Source organism: Octodon degus, unplaced genomic scaffold, assembly GCF_000260255.1.
Source record: "Octodon degus isolate 3935 unplaced genomic scaffold, OctDeg1.0 scaffold00002, whole genome shotgun sequence".
Lineage (NCBI taxonomy): Eukaryota > Metazoa > Chordata > Mammalia > Rodentia > Octodontidae > Octodon > Octodon degus.
Window position 1 is genome coordinate 12866308 of NW_004524578.1, and position 6884 is coordinate 12873191.

Genomic DNA, 6884 nt, shown 5'->3' on the forward strand with positions numbered 1-6884 from the left:
TAAATAGGATCACAAGTCCGCATCTTGTACAGCAATTAACCACTAAGAAGAATATATGCAGTGTATTATTTGTTGAAACTGTACTTCTGATTTGATTTGAAACTGACTCATTGCTATCTGTTTATCAATAAAACTTTGAAAAAAAAAGAAATTAAAGAACATTTTAGGAAAAAAAAGTCATGATCTCTTTTGCTCGACTCCACAGTAATGGCAGCACATGTTAAGTGGAGCCGCTGGTCATCTGGACTCCTGAGTGGCTATGACGAACAGAGCTCCTTCCACCTGCGGTTTTGGTGAGTATGTTAGTCTGCTTTCTGTTGCTATAACAGACTACCCGAGACTGGGTGATTTATAAAAATAAAGGTTTATTCAACTCAAAGTTCCAAAAGATGGAAGGCTCAAGTTTGAGAAGTGGCATCTGGTGAAGCCCTCCTTGCTGCTGGGGATTCTGTAAAATTCTAGGGCAAGGCCCTTGCTGGTGGGGATTCTGTAAAATCCTAGGGCAAGGCAGAGCACTCTCTGGTGAGTGGGATTCACACAGAACCAGATTGGCTTTTATAGCACATGTACTTTCATGGGATTAATCCTTTTATGGGAGCAGATTCCCCATGCCTAATCACCTCTTCTGTATGGTGGATCTTGAATGTTCCCCTAGGCCTAAGGGAAAAGCTTGGCCCTGAGCTTATGTTGCTATTGAGTGATTGTGGAACCTAGGAGAGGGACCTAGTTAGGTCACTGGAGGGTGTGTCCTTGAAGGGGATGTTGGAATTCCATCCTCTCCTCTTTTCTTTGTTTTCTGGATGCCACGAGGTAAATGGCTTCCTCCCCGATGTGTTCCCACCACAGTTCTGCCTCACAGCAGCCCCCAAAGCAATGGGCCAGCAAATCCTTCACTGAAGCCTGTAAAACTGTGAGCTAAAATAAATCTTTCCTTACCCTAAAGTTGGAGCAATACAGAGAAGATCGTGTGGCTTCTGTACAAGACTTCCATGAAGCTTCGTGAATCATTCCATCTTTTAGAAAAGTAATAAGATAAACTTTTCCTTTTCCTTATGAGTTGGTTTATCTCAGGTGTTTTGGTATAGTGATGGAAAGCTGACCAGCATAAGGCTTTGAAGGTCCCACCTCTTAATACCTCACAATACAGATTACATGTTAGCATGGACTTTGGTGAGAAATTAAAACCCTAGCGGCATGTAGCACTAGGGAATTTGCAAAGCTCTCCAGCACACCAGACTGACATTGAACAGCATAAATGACCCCTGTGTGTAGATACCACCAAAGGACAGCTCGGATTGAATATGTCCACACGTCCAAAGCCAGGTTTTGTTTTACTCACTTTTAGTTTTGCTTCTCCAGTATTGCTCATTTATGTCACTGTCACCTTCCCAAGTTCTTAAGCCAACACTAGGGATCCTCTGGGACTCTTTCCTATATTGCCTTCATATATTTCCCTAGTAAATCAGTTCTTTTTCCCAAATACAATAAAGGTTATTCATATTTATTTATTTATTTATTGGGTACAGGGTCTCACTATGCAGCTCAAACTTGTAGTGATCCTCCTGTGTTAGCCTCTCCAGAGCTGGGATTACAGCCATGCACCACCATGCCCAGTTTCAGTGGCTGGCACGGTGCATCCAGGGTTCAGCAGCTGACAAAACATTTGGTACTGGGGATCAAACTCATGTCCCTGTGCTTGCTGGGTAGGCGCTTAGACTGCTGAGCTATCTCCCCAGCCAGGTTATTCACTTTTATCTATCTCCAATATTATTTTTTAGTCTAGACTTATGGAAATACCTTTATTTCCCAATTTACACTTTAGTCAGAAGCCTTTCTTTTTTCTTTTCCTTTCTTTCTCTTTGAGACAAGGTCTTTCTGTGTAGCTTAAGCAGGCTTTAAACTCACATGTAGCCTAGACTGGCCTCGAGCTCATGACACTCCTCTTGCCTCAGCCTCCCAAGTGCTAAGATTACCGGCATGCACCACCACAGCCAGCTATTATGCCTTTCTTTCTACATCCCCCTGAGTAGAGGCCAACATGACTTTTTAAAATCAGGAAATCTATCTTGACACTTTCCTGCTTAAAGCCCATTCACTGATTCACTAACACATGTTTTGTAAACTGAGAACTTATTAACTGCAAGGTACTCCTATATCCTGAGGATAAAAGGTCCTTTCCTTGTGAGAGGCTTTTGATACAACCACTTACCCAGCAGACTAACAGGGCACAGGTGCAGGTTGGTGGGGTCTCAATGATGGGAATACGAGCCCCTCCTGTGAGGAAATAAAAATCAAGGTCAGTGGCTGAAAGTGAGGAGGTGGGGAGGGGGGAAAATGGCCGAGGACAGAGGGGAAGTTAGAAAAGGTCGCTATGAAGACGGAACGGCAAGTGACCTGGGCACTAGAAGGCAGTTGCTGGCTGTGCAAAGCTTCCTTGAGGCCTTGAGCAGAAACTCAGTGTCCAGTGCATTGGTTCCTGTGTTTCTTTCCATTTACACCCAGCTCTTTCAGGGCCACTGTGGAGTTTGTAGAAGGGTTGGGATTTTTTAGAAAGTGCAGTGGCAAGAAGAACCAGGGAGCTGGGGACACAAAAGAAAGTGTTTCTACTGAAGGGCCATGGACTTAAGATGAGAAAGAAGAGAGGGTACTTGCGGGGGTAATGAGTCAGGGTGTAGTTGGGTGCAATGGCCAGGCATGGAGGGCTTCGCGGGGACCACGGAGCAAATGGTTGCCATGGAGAATGGCTGGGTAGGATGGTGGTAGAGAGTGGGGACAGGACAGATGGCTGCTTAAAATGCAAGCTGTCTGTCATATGCCCCCAGCTTTCTCTACCTCACCCTGCACGCTCAGTTAATAGCCTGACCACGCCCATCTCTCTTTCTTCCCTGAACGCTGTGAAAGCTCAAGCCTGGATGGTCCCTGCATTGAGTGAGTGTTTCTCAACTCCCAAAGCTCTTCCTGTTCATCAGAAGAGACCCTATTTTGCAAATTTTCTTTGCTAAGGAGGCTTTCTTGCCCTCTTGGTTTGGGCTGCCTGCAAAACGCTTCCTGCCGCGGTCCGCAGGCTGCTTCCCTCTTTCCACTCACCCACCCTCTCTTTCCCTTACTCAGGCTACTTTGATGATACCAACCAGGTAGTTCTTGGCTGAATTTGAAATCATCCCATTTGTTTGTTGAGTTGTTTAGTGTTGGTCTGCCCCTCTCAAGTAGAAGGCAAACTCCACAAGGGCAGGGAGCTCGTCTGTCCTATGCGTTGCAGAATCTTTAGTACTTAAATAGTGACTGTCCGGGAAGAGTCTAAAAGTTGGTTAATACAAACAGAAATATATTTTTTGAACAAACTTTTACTTTATCATTTGTAATGGTTGATACATCATACCAACTTAAGTTTAGAAGTCTAATTAAGTGACTCAGCAGGGGGCTGGGGCTTCACTTTGTAAACACCCAGGGACTGGCCTATTTATAATATAAGGGAGGAAGCAAAGCTTGCTCTCCCCGCTTTCGCTTTTGCTGCTTGCTGCCTGCCGCCACCTTGCACAGTTGTGCTTCACCAAGCCACTCCGCCCTGGAGCCAGCTGACTACAGACTGAAACCTCCACAAACTGTGAGCTAGATAAACTTTTCCTTCCTTAATTTTGGGCATCAGGCATTTTGTCTCAGCAGTAAGAGAAAAGTAACCAAGGCATCAGTTTTAAGAAGTGTTAATCGATATATAGATTTTTTTTTTTTCTTCCCAGGGAGGCTCAGTATTTTTGCTGAAGTCACCTGGAAACCCTTTCTAGCAGGAGCCCTGGTTCTCAGCTTAGGGCAGTGGTGTCCTTCAGGGACATTGGGCTACACTTGTAGATGTTGTGTTTTTGGTTATAACAACTGGGGCCTGGGGGTTAATATTGGCATATGGTGGGTGGAAGCCAGGGATGCTAAAGGATATGAACAATGTACTATATAAGCCTCCACAATCAAGAAAGATCTGGCCCCTAATACCAATAGTGTAGAGGTTGAGAGCCTCGCTGGGGGCTGAGAGTAACCCGCCTATAACTGCTGACCAGAGCAAACCTATGTGAAGCATCACTGTGAGGCAACAGTACCCCACAGCAGGGGTGTGCTCCCACAAGGATGGTAAATGATGCCTGCAGACTGCATTTTCAGACTGTGTTCAGGGAGCCTGTAGACCTGCACCAGCCAAGATAAACAATGCTGAAGATATCCATCCAACGTCTTCCAGAAAAGGACACAGCCCAGAGGGCAGGCCTGCCTCTGTAACTGGTTGTTATCTGCTGGCTGGGGCACCAGCTTCCTTCAAGTAGACAAACACTCAATTATGTGGAAACCCAAGAGCGCATGACAGCTGGCATGGTCTCTGCACTTGAGTGAGTGCTGCTCAACACCCAAAGCTCTTCTTGTTCATCAGAAGAGACCCTATTGGCAAAACACGTATTCAACGCTTAATTACTAATAAATTCCTGCATGGAGCCACTCCACTGAAAGGCGTATGGTGGCATGGCCTGGTAATCAATGCCTCATTCATGACTAATCAATGGAGAGGAATGGGTGAGTGGAAAAGCAGTGCCACAGAGCTCAGGGGACTCTGTCCTCTCTCCAGGCCCTGTTCACATGCTAGCCAGTGCTGGGATTCCTGGAGGTTAGGAAGAGCCCTGCTCTGGAATCTTGGCTCCCTGTGAGGCAGATGTCCTGAACCACAGGGGTCGCCTCCAGCCTGAAATGTAAGCCAGTTGGTGTTGAGTCCAGGTTTTAGATACACTGGGGATTATACCTGAGCTGACCTCCACTCCTACAGGCCTACTATCCTGGGTCTGGTGGTTGGGCTGGGCCCTCTAGCTGTAGTGTTTTTTTTAACTCTTAGTACAGTATAGGATATGGTTTTGTCATTAATAACCTGGTGATAGAGATGAAAAAACAAAGGTGGCCTGTCTCTCTGAATCAGGGTCAATAAACGGAAGATCTGGTCTTCAGTTTACTGACAAATTCAGCAGTTATTTTTCGCACACGTGTCATTTGTTGGAATATAGTCCAGTGGGAGAGGCAGATAGAAAAGTAGACAATGATCACATTAGACACAGAAAACTCCTGAGAGAGCACAGTGGTGATGTAAATGTTGAGGAGTCATCAGATTCTTGTGAGGAACAATTATTAATGTTTGTGTTAGTAAAGTTACTCCAAGTAAGGACACCAGGAAGGAAGAAGTTTACAGTCCCGTTTCATTTATTAAGGCAGATACAAAAAAATCACACACAAAATATTAGCTGGATGAAACCAACAGTGTATTTAAAAATATACAAGGAGGTCCTTGTAGATAAATAAGATAGACATTTACCCAATGGAAGGATGGTCAAAGAATGTAAACATACAATTTGTGGAAGAAGAAACCAGAAGCGTGTGAGGAGGTTGCCCAAGTCATGAATAACTGAAGAAATCTAAGTTACAAAATATCACTGAATATCAAAGTAGGTGGACAACAAAAGAAAGCCCTACCCATTGGTGGCAGTGTCCAGTAGGGGAGGCCTTGGATGCTGCAGACGAGAAGGCATTCTGCAGGGTGCAACCAGCTCCCTTAATTAGGTACCACTGAGTAGAGGATGCGGCATAACTCAGTAGTCCTATGCCCTGCTCTGTGGTCCAGAGAAACCCTTCCCGAGTTCCTTCAGGAGCATCTATTTGGCTCTTCCCTGCAGCTTTCCTTGTGGTGCCAGAAAGCTGAAGGACAGCTAGGTGTCCTGATCCACACTCTGCTTAGGTAAACTGTGTAGAAAAACATAGTGGAGTAAGGGGCAGCGGTGTAGAAACAACAGATCAGCTGTAGCCATAGCAACGTGCATCAACCTTTCAAGAAATTGTAATTAGTGAGAAAGGTAAAAATCTCCCTGAAATGTATAGTTCCATGTCGTTTTGGAAGAATTCAAGTAGATGTATACAAAAATGCCATTTTGTAAGAACACAGACACACAGACACACAGACACACACACACACACACACACACACACACACACACACACACACAAGCTCAGATCACGTAGGGATGGTTTCCTCCTAGGGAAGGAGACAAGGAATGGAGTGGAGATGCCAGTAGGAAAGACCTGGCATACTCAAAGGAAGGTCATTCAACATAGGTGTGTTGCAGTGGGCATGGTAGCATGTGCCTGTAAGCCAAGCACTCACTGCCTCTGAGTCAGGAAGGTCACAAGTTTGAATGTAGCCTAGGCAACTCAGTGAGATCCTGTCTCAAAATAAAAAGGACTGGGGAAGTAGCTCAGTGCAAAGACCTGAGTCCAATCTCCAGTACTGCAATGAATGAATGAATGAGTGAATGAGTGAGTGAATGATGGCTATATTCACAAAAGTTTGGGAGATATGTGGGGAAATCACAGGAGGTGGCCCAGAAATCCAGGCTCGTAGCAGTGAGGCTGTCCTCAAGCTTCTCTGGGGATGGGAGGAGGGCGCAGTTTCTGGGGGAACTGTGAGAGGACGGTTGCTGGGAGAATAGCGATGGTTCAGGGGCCTGAGAGATGCAGGAAGGAGTCAGGCTTCTGCCTCCTCCCTGCCTTGTTCCCCAGTGAGAACTCCCCTTTTGCCTATCCAAAAGACGCCAAGGGACAAAGGGACCAGTGGTGTCCACACTGACCTTCTCTTTACAGCAAGAGGGGGAGAGAAATGTGTTGTGGGGGTGGGGTCCTAGAGTAACAAGTGGCAGCTATGTGAAAAATGAGTTATGAGCAGAAAGGGTTCTAGCTATTAAAACAAAAAATATCCAAACATGGCTGGGCTTGCAAGAAAAAAAAAAAAAAAGAAACACCAAAGAAATAAAGATAGTTTTCTGTCTAGGAGGAATCTGGGGCCAGTTATAAAGGAAATGAAAAATTTTTTT